The sequence below is a fragment of the Sus scrofa genome, chromosome 17, assembly GCF_054392235.1.
Source record: "Sus scrofa isolate SSC_HxYL_T2T_F1_AM1 chromosome 17, Sscrofa_HxYL_maternal_Yorkshire_Landrace_v2.0, whole genome shotgun sequence".
Taxonomy (NCBI): Eukaryota; Metazoa; Chordata; class Mammalia; order Artiodactyla; family Suidae; genus Sus; species Sus scrofa.
In genome coordinates, this window is record NC_139399.1 from 58,844,288 (window position 1) to 58,861,200 (window position 16,913).

A 16,913-nucleotide genomic window follows, 5' to 3' on the forward strand; every position below is an offset into this window, starting at 1 on the left:
GGAAGGGAGGTGACAACGGTGATTCTGACCGCTCCATTCCCCACCCCCCACTCCACTTTTGCCCAGCACCATGCCTGGCGCATAGGAGGCGGCTTTTAAGTTCACTTACTTAGCTTATCCTCTTAGTGTTGGACCTGCAAGGTCAGGAGAGACCTGCCCCTACCAAGGGGGAGACTGGACATCCGGGCCAGGCTTGCCACCTGGTGGGTGGGCTGATACTCCCTCCCTGGCGGCTGTGCCCTGGACCCTCTCCCCCCTCCCATTTCCCCCAGACAGAATGATCCCTGGTTCCAAGTTACGCTGGCCCTAAGCACCCCCACCCCTGCCCACTGCACACATTATAGGCCAGGAATAAAAATAAAAATGAAGTAATAACAAAAGCCAAAATGTCTTAAGCACCTCACAAGGTGCAGGTCTAAACACCGGGTCTATCTCAGCTATTTCAATTCTCACGGTGACCTTCTGAGGTGGGTCCTGGGATGCTTCCCACTCGGCAGAGGAGGGAACTGCGGCACAGAGACGTAGGTGCCTTGCCCAAAGCCACATAATCAGGATGTGGCGGACCTGGGTTCCAGTGAAGGCTGACGTTGGGCCAGAGCGGGGACAGTCATGCTGCCTGTTCTCAGCCTCTGGGCAGGAGACCTACAGATCCCCTACAAGGCGCTCTCTGCTGGGAGGAGGGCAGAGAGCATGGGTGACAGAGAGGAGTGTGTGGCCCCCGAGAGAGCGCTGGGCTAGGAGTCCTGGGACCCGTGTTAGAACCCGAGTTCTACCAACACGTCAACCTAGAAGGTCGCTGACCCTGCTCTGCACCTCCCCCCAGCTTTGCTGACCCCGCCTCCTGCACCCCCCCTTCACTCCCACGCCAACACACTGGCCTCCCTACTGTTCCCAGAAGCTACCAAATGCACTCCACCCCAGGACCTTTGCACCTGCTGCCTTCATTTCTGGAGCACCCTCATGCCGCTATTCACATGGCTTCTTACTTTTCTGGTTTAAATTCAAGGCCCATGAAGCACACATGTTTGAGGGTGGGGGGCGTGATCTGTTTTCTCTGTGACAGAGAGGCCTTCTCTCTGCTTCACCTGGTAATACGTGGAAACTGCTTCGAACAGCACCTGGCACTTGGTGAACACCACAGAACGGTCCAGCACTATTATCATCATCTAAATTTGTAGCCCTTCTCCTTGTCACTCAACTCCCCCTTTCCTTCTCTATTTTTCTTCACTGCACTTATCCCTGCCTGAAATTGTCTTACACGTGTGTCTGCTTGTGTACCATCTGTCTCTCCCACTATAGGGTGGGCTGTGTTGGGCTGGGACTTTGTCTCATCATTCTGGACCCCTGAGTTAGCATGGGGCTCAGCCGGTGTCTCAGGGCCAGGAAGTCACCTCGCTGAGCCTCACTTTTATTTCAAGAAGTTAACAGCTGCCTCCACAAAAGCTGAGGAGCAGATGGAAAGAGGGGAGACCTTGCCATGGCTCTGTGGTGCTTGTGAGGGTCTAGGACTGTCCCCGAGCTTAGCTCCCAAAGCTGCCCGCTGCTGCCCGTCCACATGGAGGGCTTCCCTGGGCATCTGGACTGACCTGGGAGACTGCCCAGACTCAGACAGCAGCCTGGAGGTCCTCTGGGCTCCAGACTTCAGCCTTGCCCACGTCTAGAGGGCAGCAGAGGTCGGGGGAGGGGCACGTAGACCTTTGTCCTATGATTCACTTCAAGAAATCATCATGATCAGCCAACCAGGAAGTGCACATCACAACCCCTGGGAAAGGCCACTTTCATGCCCACTTGGGTGGCCAGAATGAAAAACACAGTAACCAGTATCGATGAGGCTGTGGAGGAACTGGAACCCTCCCATATTGTGGTGGGAATGCAGGTCAGTGCAGCCACTTTGGGAAACAGTTTGGCAGCTCACCAGACTAAACGTGGTTCCCATTTAATCCAGCAATTCCACTCCTAAGTATATACTCAAGAGAAATGAAAACCTATGTCCACACAAGCACTTGTACACAAATGTTCACAGCAGCATAATTTCTCAGAGCCCACAGTGGAAACCACTCAAATACCCACCAGTAGATGAAAGATCAACAAAACGTGGTATATCCATACAACGGAATATTATTCAGCCAGAGACATGAAGTACCGATCCATGCTCCAGGGAGGAACCTTGAAAACATTATGCTAAGTAAAAGCCGCCAGATGCAGAAGGCTGCATACTGTATGGCCCCCCACTTCTGTGAAATGTCCAGAGGAGGTAGATCCAGAGAGACAGAAAGTAGACTGGTGGTTGCTGAGGACGGGAAAAGGGTTGGAAAATAGTGAGTGGCTGCTAATGGGCATGGGGTTTCTGTTTGAGGTGATAAAAATGGTTTAAAGTTGATTATGGTGACGGTCGCACCATTCTGTATATACCAAAAATGACTGAATTACACACTTTATTATTGTATTTATTGGTTATGACCACAGCATGTGGAAGTTCCTAGGCCAGGGATGGAACCTGCATCACAGCAGCAACCTGAGCTGCTGTAGTGACAACACCGGATCCTTAACCCACTGCCCCAGAAAGGAAATTCCTTGAATGGTACCCTTTATTTTTGTCTTTTCTAGGGCCGCTCCCGCAGCATATGGAGGTTCCCAGGCTAGAGGTCCAATCGGAGCTGTAGCTACCGGCCTACACCAGAGCCACAGCAATGCCAGACCTGAGCCGCATCTGTGACCTACAACACAGCTCAGGGCAACACCAGATCCTTAACCCACTGAGCGAGGCCAAGGATAGAATCTGCATCCTGGAGTTCCCGTCGTGGCGCAGTGGTTAACGAATCTGACTAGGAACCATGAGGTTGCGGGTTTGGTCCCTGCCCTTGCTCAGTGGGTTAACGATCCGGCGTTGCCGTGAGCTGTGGTGTAGGTTGCAGACGCGGCTCGGATCCAGTGTTGCTGTGGCTCTGGCGTAGGCCGGTGGCAGCTCCGATTCAACCCCTAGCCTGGGAACCTCCATATGCTGCGGGAGTGGCCCAAGAAATAGGAGAAAAAAAAAAAAAAAGAACCTGCATCCTCATGGGTAGTAGTCAGGTTTGTTTACCACCAAACCACAACAGGAACTCCAAATTGTACACTTTATTTTTTTAATACTTGATGAATTTTATTATTTATAGTGGGGTCAAATGGCAGTTCTATTTTTAGTTTTCTGAGGCATATTCATACTGTTTTCCACAGTGGTGGCACCCATTGACATTCCCACCCACAGTGTACTAGGGTTCCCTTTTCTCCACAGCCTCTCCGGCATTTATTGTTTGTAGGCTTTTTGATGATGGCCATTCTGGCTGGTGTAAGGTGGTTTCTCATAGTGGTTTTGATTTGCATTTCTCTAATAATGAGGGATGTTGAACATCTTTTCATGTGTTTTTTGGCCATCTGTATGTCTTCTTTGGACTGAATTGTACACTTTAAATGGGTAAATTATTCATCCCAACAATATCTCAACAGAACTGTTTCAGATAGGTAGATAGATAGATAGATAGATAGATAGATAGATAGATAGATAGGGATATAAGAGATTTGTGAAGCATCTACCCTGAGCCAAATGGGCAAAATCAAACTTCCACCCTCTCAGGACACTAACGAGGAGGAGACAAGGGAACAAATAAAAATGTAACTTGACTCCTAGTGGTAAGAAAAATAAAGCAGGAAGGGAACAGAAGGGATAGATGGCAGCAGAGAGGCCCTGTGGTTCAGGAGGGCCCCTGTGAGGCAGCACCATTTGAATAGAGACCTGAATGAAGAAATTGAAGGAGTCAAAGATAATCTGGTGGGAAAGCATTAGGAGAAACAGCAAGTGCAAAGGCCCTGAGGTAGAAGCAATACTCCCTTGGCGTTGGAATATAAGGGGAGGGTGGCCGGAGATAAGGTTAGAAAATTGGTGAGGTCTTGGTCACGGAGGGCCTACTAGGCTGGGGTGAGAACTGGAGCATTCTGAGCAAGGTGGGAGCCATGGGGGAGTTGAGAGCAGAGAAAGGGTGTGTTCTGACTAAGGTTTTCATGGCATCCCTCTGGCTGGGAATGGCGGATGGAAGCTGGGAGACCGTGAGGAGGCTACTGTGATAGACCAGGTGAGAGGTGATGGGGGCCTGGCCCCGGGGTGCAGGTGGAGGTGTGGGAAGTGGTCAGGTGCTGGGCATGTAGCAGACATTCCCATCCATGGTCTAGATGACACTTCACCGCAGCCCTGACATTTAAAGGCAATTTTATCGCCATTTAGCTTGACCCAGTGGTCAGCTGGGAGAGGAGGCTTCCTACCTAAGGAACAGTCGGAGCTCCTCCCAATACCCAAGGTCAACAGCCAGTCCACAGCCTCTGCCCAGATCTCTGAAAGCGCCCACGGATGTGCAGACTCGGGATCCTGGCTGCCTCACTCTCCCGTGACCCAGAGTCCTGACCCCGTCTGGGCCCTGGCTGAGCCTCCACTACCAACTTCCATGAGGAACCCAATCCCACCCAGCATTTGATCATTCTGGCAGACTTAACTGCAGACTCAGTTTCTTCATTCACAACATGGGGATAATAATAGACACCTTGAATGACTGTTTTCAAGGTTAAGTGTATGTAAAAGCACGTAGAACAGTGCCTGACACATGGCTACAGCTCAGTAAATGTTGGCTGTTATTATTGTGGGTGACGCATTATTACTATGTATTTTTATTGCTGTGTCATGATTAGCGGTAGGGGTATTTGATAGGTCATGGGGCAGGGGGTGTCATGTATTAAAGGACGCTGATCGGAGTTCCCATCATGGCTCAGTGGTTGATGAATCTGACTAGGAACCATGAGGTTGAGGGTTCGATCCCTGGCCTTGCTCAGTGGGTTAAGGATCTGGCATTGCCGTGAGCTAATTCTTTTCCCTTCCCCTATTCCCACAGCACATTTCTCTCTTCACCTCACAAAGCCTAATTTCGCTCCCTTTCTGGGAAGCACTGGCTCCACTCACCCACACCCGCAAAGGCTCACTCATTTCAAGAGGTCTCAGAAAGCCATCTCCCAAAAGCACTAGGCTCTTGGGAGGAATCCTCCTGCCAGCCGTTAAAAGAATGTGTTTTTCTGTATCTTGTTCAAGGAAAATGGAAGCCCAGAAGGATGGAGAAATATGCCCAAGGTCACAAAGCTTAGACGTGGCAGAGCTGGGAATTTAATCCACATCTGGTGCTGAACCAAGTGCTTATAGACAGAAAGCCGGTTTTACTGAGGGCATACTGTATTCCAGGCATTCTGTATGCATTGCCTTTTTAAAACTTGTATCTTTACAAAAATTATATTTTTTGAGAAGGTAATACCTGCATGCAGTTTGAGAAGCAAAGAGGTACAAAGGATATACATACAGGTCAAAGGGCATCTCCCTTCCATTCTCATCCTTTGTCATTCAGCTCCCCTTCCCTGGAGGTGACGGGTGGTCTGAGTTCCCATGGGTCCTTCCAGTGAAGAGCTATGAAGGGCAGACTCTGTTTGCCTACCCAGCATATACTCTCCACCTTACTAACAAGAATCCCGATGTTGTTCAAGCAGTCAATTTCCCAGATAAAAACACTCATGTTCCCAGACTCCCTGGCAGCTAGGACCAGCCTCGTGACAGAGTTCTGTGCAATGAGCTGTAGGCAGAAGTCCCCAGGCAGGCCATTTCTCTCCACTCCCCCCAAAAGACAAAGCACCTGCAAGAGAAGACTTTTGCCTTTTCATTTTCCTTATGCCCTTTGCCCTTCCTTTCCCTTCCTCCCTGGAATGTAGACGTGATGCCTAGAAGCAGTACAGGCCATACCTGCAGTATGTGGAAGTTTCTGGGCTAGGGGCTGGATCGGAGTTGCAGCTGTGGGCCTACACCACAGCCATGCCAACACTGGATCTGAGCTGCATCTGCCACCTACGCCACAGCTTGCTGCAGCTCCAGATCCTTAATCCACTAAGCGAGGCCAGGACCCACCCTGCATCCTCACAGATGCTATGTTGGGTTCTTAACCTGCTGAGCTACCACGGGCGCGCCAGTGCAGCCATGTTGAGACCATGAGGATCAAAGCCACATGGTCCGAATGGGGGAAAGGTGTGTGTCCTTGAGCAGCTGGGCCAGCACGGATCCACTCAGCTCTGGACTTCTTGTTGTGCTTGTTCAAACCATTGCTCTTTGAATTTTCTGTTCCTTGCAGCTGCATGCCTTCCTAGTTGATACACTGCACACACACAAGCCCTTATGTTTATCTATATTCTTTCTTCCCACAAAAATGGTAGCACACTCTACACCCACCCTTCAGGATCTTACTTCTTCACTTAATGAGGTATCTTGGAGATTGTTACAGGTCAGTACACAGAAAACCCCAAACTTTTAAATTATTGTATCAAAGACTTGGTACACAGGCCCCGTAAAGCCTTCAGCCAGGCCCCTCTTAGGCCATTTCTGGATTGTTCTCAACCTTGCAAAGACTATCCAGGTACATATTTCCCTTCCTACCTGTGAGGGCCTACCTACTGGAGTCGCACTGTGGGACAAAAGGGTAGGTGCCTTTTAAATGTACCTCAATGATGTTGAATTGCCCTGCAAAGAGGTGTGGCCAATTTGCATCCCACCAGCAATGCACTGGGGCCCCCATGTCTTGTCTCTAATCCTTTCCACAGCAGAGCATGCTCATTCCCGTTTTGTGGCGGCTCCGGGAATTACAGGGGACCTCCCCAAGGACATGGCAGGTAACGGGTGGAACCGGGATTCAAACCAAGGTCAGTCTGATGTCAGAGCTGTGTTTGTCCACACTTACCTGACATTGCTTTCCAGGCAGGCTGCATCCCAGAGACTCTCCTCCAGGAGGGACAAGTGAATAGAATCTGGGTACCACTCTGTGCCTGAGAAGGGCCTTTGGGTGGAGCTGTGCAGAACACGTCTTAGGCTGGCTCTCTGCTCAGATCTGCCAATGCCTTGCTCTGTGAGTGAGTCCCACCCCCTCTCTGGGCCTCAATTTCCCCAGCTGTAAAGTGGATAGCTTGGAGTTGCTGGTCTCTAAGACCTTTTAATGCTCAGCCTCTGGAAAAGCCCCAGTGTCTCAGGGTCTCTAGGGAGCGCTTTTTCAGCCTCCAAAATGGAAATAGGCTTCTGAGCAATTTTTCCTCTGTTCCTGACCAATCAGAGGTCAGAAGCATCCAGGGTCTTCTGTTTCTATCTGCCGACTGTGGTCCCACTCCCCAGGGGAGGCCCGGCTGCAGGAGCAGGAAATGGCCTGGCTACCCTGTTCTCTCTGCAGAGCACAGCTTCTTCCAGCTCTGACGCCCAGGCTCTCAGGCCAATGATTCCAATTACGGTTTCATATACTGAGAGCTTTCCATGGGTCAGGACTTGCCAAAGTGCTTTACAAATATAATATGCACGCTTTTGGAAGACAGGGCCTTTCCTTAACCCCATTTTACAGATAAGGAAACAGAGGCACAGAGAGGTTAAGCAACTTGCCTAAAATCACTCAGCCAGTAAGTGGCGGACAAAGATTTGGCTCCAGGAGGTCTGGGCCAGAGTCCCTGCCCTTCACACAGGGTTTCTCTCCCCAGGCGCTGTTGAGCTGTGTCATTCTCGTCTGGCGGGCTGTCCTGTGCATTGCAGGAGGCTTGGCAGCATCTCTGGCCTCTCCCCTCGAGATGCCAAGAGCACTCCTCCTCCTGGGTGTGACAAACAAAACTGTCCATACATTGCCAACTGTCCTTTGGAAGTCAAAACACCCCTGGCTGAGAACTGCTGCCTTAGCCGTAGCTCTGGAGAAATGGATTCTAGGTGCATTTGGGGGCTCTTACCCTGAGCCCAGATTAGGCCCAAGTCCGAGAGACCCTTGCCAGGGGACCATGCCCTGTGCAGGAGCTGGAATGGAGCAGGGCAGCCCTCTCTGGGACGGGTGATGGGAAGACTCACTGAAAGCCACTGGTGAGCAGCAGTGTGGAGGTGCAGTAGGCTTGGAGGTCAAGGGTGTCCTTGGGCAAGGTCCTTAACCTCTCTGAGATGCAGTCTCCGTCAAATCAGAGATAACCGCTTACGGCGTGGAGGGGAAGCAGGTATCATCATTACGGGTGAAGAAAATTGACATGAAAACCAGAAACGACCTCAGTGTAGAGTCTAGTTAAATGAATCGTGGTTCGTCCACGCCATGGAAGATTACATAGCCCGTTTTGCTGATGTGGAAAGACGTCTAAGGTTTATCGATAGTTAACAAACAAGGCACAGAGCAGTATGCATGACACAATCCTATTGGCAGTGGGAAAAAAATACTGAACTTTCAACATACCGTCATCAAAAACCTACTACTTGCCAGGAATTGTTCTAAGCAGTGAGAATACAACAGGGGACAAAACAGACAAAAATCCCTATTTTAGTGAAGCTTGTGGAATGTCAGTTTGAAGATACAAAAACATGAAGATTTTATAAGAAGTACAAGAAAACGGTTTCTTCCGAGCCTGGGGATGTGGGGGGAGATTTCTCTTTCCCACCGCATACCCTTCCGTATTGTCTGACTTTGTCTTCACTGAGCGTGTGCATTTATTTTAATTATCTGTTTTTAAAAAACTGGATCAAAAAATCAGAGGCCAAGCACAGTCGTGGTTGCCGTTATCATGATCATGTGTTCGGGAACTGTTTCTTGAGCGCCTGCTGTGTGCAGGTATTGGTGCTGGATGCTGAAGACCCAGGGAGGAGCAAGAAAGATAAGCAGCCAGCCCTCAGCGATGGACACTCCAGTTGAACGTTACAGAAGTCACAACAAGTGTCATTCGTTTTACAGTGATGGCGTCCAGGAGGCATCCGAGCTTAACAGAGGGCAGGTCTACAGATTTGGGGAGCAGACCTGGGCTCCAGCCTGCTCTTCCCTAACAAGACTTCCCCTTGGGCTGTTCACAGGGTGTGTCCCTCTGTGGCTCCTGGGCTAAGACAAACAGCTGAAATTGATTGAGAATTTACAACCTACCAGGGCCTCTATAAGCACTTTAAAATCACTTAATCTTTACTACAACCTCATGAAGTAAATAGGATTTTTCGCCCCATGCTACAGATAAGAAAGCTAAGGCCCAGAGAGGATGAGGAACTTGTCCAAGGTCACACAGCTGGTGTGTGGCAGAACGGAATTGAAACCCAGGTTGTCGGCTCCTGACCCCAAAATGGTAAATACTCCCTTTTATGATTTTCTTCTCCTTTTCCTCCTCTCCCCTACTCATCAGGGGCAGTCCCCTGCCTCCACACCATCCCCCGGACATGAAGATGGTGCTCTGGTCCCACCCCTAGCAGAACATGCAAGGATGGGGGACCATCCCTCTGCTCCCTCACCTGCTCCCGGGGCCCACGTGGCATCTTGGCTTGGCCCTCAGAGCCCTGGGGAAAAGGGATAAGATGGGCAAGAGTTACCAGGAGCCCAATGGTGCCTCTGCCTGCCTCTCCATGAGCCATACAGACCGGAGTGGACCCTTACGGCCCAAAGATCCAGACCGAATTTAATTCCAGCCCCTCAACGAACCGGCCCTGGGTCACAAACTGCATCTAATCCTGGTCACACTGCATCCTGACTCTGGCCACAGATTTCCTTCATGACCCTGGACCTAGTCTAGTCTGACCCTGGTTACAACGAGCTCCCACTTCGGTCACAGTCTGAGCCCGGGTCCTGCTCACAGACCCAGCCTCAGGCTGAGCCTTGATGCAGGGCGCCTGAGCTTTAGCTCTGATCCTTGTCAGGAATAAGCCCTCTCACCACACACTGAGTCCTGACCCTGCTTGTACACTCAATTCTGATCTTGCTCCTTGGTTGAGCCCTGATCCTGGTCCCTGACTGATCCCTGATTCTGGCCACAGGGTCAACATGAGCTGGCCCTAGAGTGAGCCATGACCTTGGTCACAGATCGAGTCCTGACTCTGGTCATCACACACTGAGTCTACCTTGGCCTTAGGTACCATCTCCAAATGCTGCCGCCTACCGTCCAGGGGTCTGGAGAACTTCCAGAATGCCCTTTGTCCCCCGAGCTTGGACTAATCATTCCCTCTACCTGTGCAAGGACCATCTGGCCTGCCATCTCCCAGGTCTGGGGGACCTGGGGAGCCCTAAGAAAGACAAGGGAGGCCTGATTTAGAGCTCACTTATTGGGAGGCCCCTTTGCATCCAGAGGCTCTCAAACGCCTATTTCCCCCTGCCTGTCTCCTTCTCCCATGTTCACGCACATATTTATCCAGAATCCTGTCTTTAAGGAAGGGAGGTCAGACTGCAGCCTGGCATCTGGGCAGAATTCTATTATCAGGAGGAAGTGCTGCCAGCAGGCGAGGGTAAGTCCCCTCCCTCCCACTGGCCTGGCTCCATCCCGAGGGGCTGCGGGGCTCCCGACAGGTGGAGGAAGTGTGTTGACAGAAGGAACCTGTCTCCCCAGCAGCAGCCATCTGCCCCTCAGATGCCAGGGCCTTCCCTCGGGCCTGGGGATGAGTCCAGGTCTGAACAACAAAAGTGTCAAAGGGTCTCCCTTTCTAGGGAAGGTATGGCCCGGGCAGCGGTGACATGTTGGGAGAATGTCCCTGTGGCCTCCCTCGAGAATGACGCTGCCTCTTGCAGGCCCCTGGAGGTTCTCTGAAAACGGGGGTAGGGGTAGGGGTACGGTTGAGGGTGGGGGTGGGGTGAGAACACACATTTATCCTGCCTTCCTCAGCCACCGTTTCCCCCCCACCCCCAGGAGGCAAACACTTGACAGCGCGGTGCTGGAGCAGATGCTAAATTTTCCACCCATTCCCCCTTGGTCCACAGGAGGGAAAGGCTTTGGCTCCTGTGGGTGGTGGGAGCTGCGGGAGAGGGAGGGAGGGAGGGACGCGTGGTCGCGGAGGCTGGGTGGGGGCGTCTGCCAAGCCCCAGCACTGCCTAGAACAGCCTGTGAGCATTCTAGCTGGGCAGTCGAGTCAGCTATCCAGCGGGCCAGTCAGGGGGACACAGAGGTGGATTGACAGCCGGCCCTCTTGTCAGTCAGACACAGAGACAGGCAGAGGTCGGTCATTCAGCCATCAGATCAGGCACGTGGTCCGACAACCCAGCAGAAGGTCAGATGGTCAGACGGATGAGGAGATGGACAGACAGACGTTTTGTCATCATCAATGAATCAGCTACCACAGACACACCCAGCAGCCAGTCAGACAAACAGGCTGTCAGCCCTCTTGCCAGTCTGACCTGGAGACAGCCGGCCAGGCAGGCCGTCAGACCAGGAGGTGAAGAGACAGGCTTGGTCATTCACCTAATTGCAGCCAACACCCTGGCAAAGAGACAGCCCAACAGACTGTCAGCCAGTCATGGAGGCAGGCAGATCATCAAGTGGTCCCTCTGCCATAGGGTCAGACACCCAGGCAGACAGACGGACAGACAGTCAGCCAGACACTCAGGCATTTAAGCAAGGAGATGGACAATGTGCTATGCATCCAGTTAGTTAGATACAACAGTCAGTCAGACGGATAAGCACACAGACAGACATCAGTCACCCATTTGGTCAGAGTTCTGACAATATAGTTGGACAGGAAACCATTCAGCTTCACAACCACTCAGCCATTCTGGAGACAGACAGACAGACAGAGGTGATCACCCTTTCAGCGGGCACCCAGCTGTAAGCCAGGTGAGTCACGCAGACACCCAGGTGGACAGAAAGACACAGTCAGCCTGCCACTGATCCAGCCAGCCAGACACCCAGGCGATTAGAAAACAGACAGACCAACAGGGACCCAGGCATGTAGCCAGTTTGGTAGACAGAGATGACCAGGAAGAAAGGCAACCACGTAGCCAATCATTGCAACAGTCCTCCTCTTGTCAGCGGCGTGGTGACTGGGTCAGTCACACCGGACCTCTCCCTGGGCCCATGACCCAACCCGGCATTATGATCCAGGCCAGGCGAGTAGTGACTGGACCCTGTGAGAGACAGGTGAGAAGTGGAACGGCTTGTCCTGAGCTCACAGAACAACCAGGGATCTGAATACCCCTGCAAGACCCTGATACAGACACCTAAGCAGTCAGGGAAAGCTTCCTGGAAGAGGAGGAAGGCAGGCCAGGCTCAGGAGGCAAGAGCAAAGCATTCTGGGTGAGGTGGCTGCCCATCCCCCAGCCAGGATTGGCATCTCCCCAAACAGCCTGTTTGTGTCTCCCCTTTCCTGGATCCCAACCCTCTTTAGCTATGGGCGTGGGGTCCACACACATTCCCCAACCTCTCTATCCTCACCACGCCCTCCCCATCCCTGGAGCCACCCCCTTTCTCCCTCTGAAGCACGTGCAACACGTGGTCAGCGCCTGGGAACACCCGAAAAGCTTATTGTTTTTACAGGCTGCAGGCCTAGAGAAGGGCCGTGGTGTGTGTGTGTGTGTGTGTGTGTGTGTGTGTGTGTGTGTGTGTGTGTGTGGTGTCCTTGGCCCCCCTCCTTTCTCACAGCTTTGCCAAGTCCTCCCTCCCTCCCTCTTCCACAGGAGCTGGGGGTGGGGAGGCCCTCCCACCTCCCAGGCCACTTCCCATTTTGGGAATTGGGCTGAGAACTATGCAAGGAGACAGAAATAATTCCTTTTTCGAGCCTGGCCAGGGCCATAGCAGCCCAAACATTGGCCCCAAACCAGTGCTGGGGAGGGGCCCGGGAGGGGGCCGCTGGGGGCGGGGCTGAGCCCTGGGGCCCAGGGAGACAAAGGCTTGGGTGTCTAGAAAAACTTCCTCCACCAGCCCCAGGGCCAGGTCCCGGGAACCTGGACGACTCAGAAATTCCCAGCGGGGAGCTGCCAGGCCAGAAAAGGCTGGGAGTATGGAATGGGGAGCAGGATAAAGAAAGAGGAAGAAAGAAGTCACAGAGCCCCCCCACTGGCAAAGACAACTTGAAAAAGAGATGATTTCTGAAAGCCAGTAAGGGAGCTCTGCTATCTCCGGAGATCACACCCCTCCCACAGGCAGACAGAGTGACCGCAAAGCAGGGGCAGACCCTCTGAGCCCTCAAGTAAAGAGATGGTGGCCAGGGAAGCATCTAGCACACAGGTGGTGCACAAGAAACCCAGGCGCCTTCTGAAGGGAATTCACACACAGCCAGCTCAGGACCCCTGCTGCACTGCCTCCTAGCAGGTGATCCTGGACAAGTCACTTCAACCTGCTCAAGGCCACCTTTCACATCTGTAACATGGGAGCAATGACAGACCCTCCTTTACAGGAGGGCTACGAGAATGGAATGTCATGATGCGTGTGGAAAATCTAGCCCGGTGGGTGCAATGCATTTTAGTCCTTCTTTCCTTCCCTTCTCAAAGCATTATTATCTCAAGGCTCAGCCCAACCAAAAGCAGCTCTCAGTCCACCCACCGGGAACCAGCCTCTTCTCTCTGGAACCTAGGTTTCTCCTTATAGAAAACGATAGTGAAGGACAAGAGAAGTCCCCGAGAGCCCTTTCACTGTGTCATCACTAGAAGTCTCTGGTCATCTCTAACACATCTGATGGCATCATTCCCAGCATGCAGTTTCCCCTCCCCTACCTCTCCCTGGTCAGCTGGGGATCCACACGGTCCTGGAGAAGCTGACTCTACTCCTGCCCCCGGGGATAAGCCAATCAGCAGGTCGTGTCCCCCAGGAGAAGCACACTGCATCCTTGAGCCACTGAGATTGCTCAGCATGGCATGTGATTACACCAGTCCAATGGGATTAATTTCTGAGATTTTCACTGGAATGCTGGGCGTTCTCCTTTCTTCTGATGACATGGTGTCAAAGGCGAAGCCCCCAGTGACCTTCAAGGCTCCCATAAGGGGAGCCAGCCCAAGAGCAAAACTGACTCAGAGAAGGACAAAGAGGAATGGATCATAGACATTGAAAAGACATTGTGACCCTCTTTCACCCCTGGATCAAAATTCACTGAGACCTTTCCGTTACACCATCTAATAAATGTCCTGCATTGTTTTATGCCAGTCTGATTTGGTTCTGTTTCTTGCATCCAAATGCATCCTTACAGATATATCTCCTTTACCAAAGACCTTCTGCCAGTTTCAATCCTCACTGTGACCTTTCTAAAAAGATACTATCCTTCTCATCTTACAGATGAAGAAACCGAGGCTCAGAGAAGTAAAGCGACATGCTTGCAATCACAGAGCCAGGAAGTGTGGTGCTGGGACTTGAATCTGGAAATGCCTCCTGCTCCTCTCTTCATGTGATATGACCTCCCCTTTTCTCATCTATTTCTGAGGAATCAAGAGGGAGGAAAACAGCAACCACCACCAAATTCCACTAATCACTGTTCCAAGGAAGACAGATCTCATAACGTCAAAGCCTGGAAGGTGCTTAGAGATCATTTAAGTTAACCTCCCTCAACCTTCCACTTAGAAAATTTTTTTAAAATTTTTCTGTCCTTTTTTAGGGTCGCAGGTGGATGTTCCCAGGCAAGGGGTCAAATTGGAGCTCCAGCCTCTGGCCTACACCACAGCCACAGCCACACGGGATCTGACCCGTGTCTGCAACCTCCACCACAGCTCATGGCAACACCAGATCCCTAACGCACTGAGCAAGGCCAGGGATCAAAGCTGTGTCCTCTTGGATACTAGTCAGGTTCATTACTGCTGAGCCACAAAGGGAACTCCAACCCTCTGTTTTGTAGACGGGGAGCCTGAGGCCCAGAATGGCTCAGTAAGCTGTCTATGGTAAAAAGTGAGCAGTTCATGGGAAAAATACAAAGAAAATAGCAGCGCCTTTAGAGAAAGGAAATGGTAAAAAAAACCAAAAACCAAACAAAACAAAAAACCATGAAAGCCGCGTGTGAGTGCCTGACTGCGGTGGGAGATGCAGGTGCCTCAAAGTCTGGAAGCGCATGCTCGTTCCTGGGTTGCTGGCCTGCTAGTGTTTGGCCCTGGGCAAGCTGCTCCCCCCCCCCGCCCCCGAGCCTCCATGTCCTCCCCAGCTCACAAGGTGGTGGAGGGGACAGAGGCAGGGCTGGCGTGGGCAGGCAGCCACTCTTTAAGGGTGGGTTGCTCTCAGGGCAAGATCTGCAGGCTGGAGTGGCTCCCAAGTCGCTGGGGGAGGCTCGTCATTCCCCTGCTGAGCTTGGCTGATGGGACCATGTCTGCAAATTAGCCACCAGTCAGCGAAGACGCCCTTTAGAGATGCTAATTGCCTGGTGTCCACGAGTCCCCCCACTCCTCCCTGGCACAGGCGGCTGGCTGTTGATCTCTTGTCATTATTGTCTGCAACAGGGCTTGATTTGTCTACACAGACCAGGGGTCTGGGATGCTCTTAGAACCTAACCATGGTGCAGGGCGTGGAGCGTGGTCCATGGATGCTCCTGCATGTAGCACACAGGTGCTGGAAGACATCTCTGTGGAAACAGGTGCACCCTCATGCATGTCTGCTTAGGCCCTCAGGTTCAGCAAGGCCTAAGTCTGCACAGAAAGAGCCCCAGACAGGTACACACAGGTGGTGGGCCTGCGTGTACAGCCAGACATGGATGTGGAGTTGCCGTGCCTGGTACGTCATTAGCTAGCCCTAAGTGAGATCTCTTAGAGGTCATTTTCCCCAATACTCTTATTTATTGAGGTGTAATTTACACATAAGAAAGTGCACAGGTTTTAAAGGTTTCAGGGCAATGCTTTTCGATAAATGGAAACACCTGTGTAAGCGCCAGCCCAATTAAGGCACACATAGTTCCATCACCAGAATGTTCCCTCAGGGACCCCCTTCCAGTCAATATCCCCAGAGGCTATTCTGATTTTTCTCATCATAGTTCTGCCTGTTCTTGAAGCTCACAGAGAGATAATGACTGTTAACACACTCGGACGTGCACAAGTAAGCAAACATAGGCACACACACTCACCTGTATGTGCACTGAAGCTCACAGACAGAGCCAGGCACACGCTCACCAAGAGGTATTTCTGAGTTGTAAATCCCTCAGTTTCAGTTTGCAGCTCCGATTAGCCTCTCTGAGTCTCGGTGGCTAAGACGGGGGCGAGGGTCACTCCTGGCACGGGGACCAGACCAGGAGGAGGTTCCTTCAGCAAGTTCCTCCTCCCTGGACCACCTCAAGAAAGTACTTAAAATCTCAGTTTTCTCCTCCATAAAATGGGATGGATGACATCTACCTGCCCTGGATGGACCGCTGTTCTAGACCCGCGAAAGTCTAACACACTCCCCTCTTCCAGCCGGCTTAGCATCCAGATACAGTTAGGACCCCTCACTTAAGGGTAAGGACCCTGAGGCACAGACAAGTCCAGCAGCTGGTCCAAGCTCACACAGCTAGGAAGAGGCAGAGGTGGGCTTGAGCCCAGTATGGCTCCGGAGCCTTCACTCACCATTCTTACTGTACCCCTCCCCGTGGAGAGACCATGAGGGTTATGAGCTATGCCCACGCCCTGAAAAACAGGAGGTGCTTAATAGATGTTAGATGAGGCTACTACAAGAACATTTGCATCCATGATCTCAGTGATGCCTCAGCACAACCCCATTTTACAGATGAGGAGACAGAGGCTCAGAAAAGTCAGTGGCGGCAAAAAAAAAAAAAATCCGGGTCTTCTGATTCTAAATCCCACATCCTCTCTCTTCTCCCCAGTAGGGCTTCCTATCCCACAAAAAAGGGATGTGGTCTGTTTTGTTTACTACTAGGTTCTCAGCACCTAGAAGAGTGCCTGGCATGTACTCAGCACTCAAATGTTTTTCCAGTGAATGGGTACAGCAGGCAGCTAGGAGGAGTCATCCAGCCTGATGCCCCCCTTTTATCGTTGGGGATCCAGGACTCAGCGAGGGGGCGGGACTTGTTCAAGGTCACACTGCGCCTTTGGGCCACTGACTCTACCATTTTCTCCCTGCCTGGTTCGCCCTCTCCACTCTCTGACCTGAGCAGACCAAAAACTTTGGGAGCCCCTGAGACACCCTCGAAGGCCACATTAATGGGGAGCTGGCGCAGGGCCTCT

General features: G+C 51.9%; 1 protein-coding gene across 3 annotated transcripts in view; it reads right to left on the reverse strand.

Annotated features, from left to right (window-relative positions):
* Positions 1 to 16,913, reverse strand: part of KCNB1 (potassium voltage-gated channel subfamily B member 1) — a 104,957-nt gene that overhangs the window by 56,006 nt on the left and 32,038 nt on the right.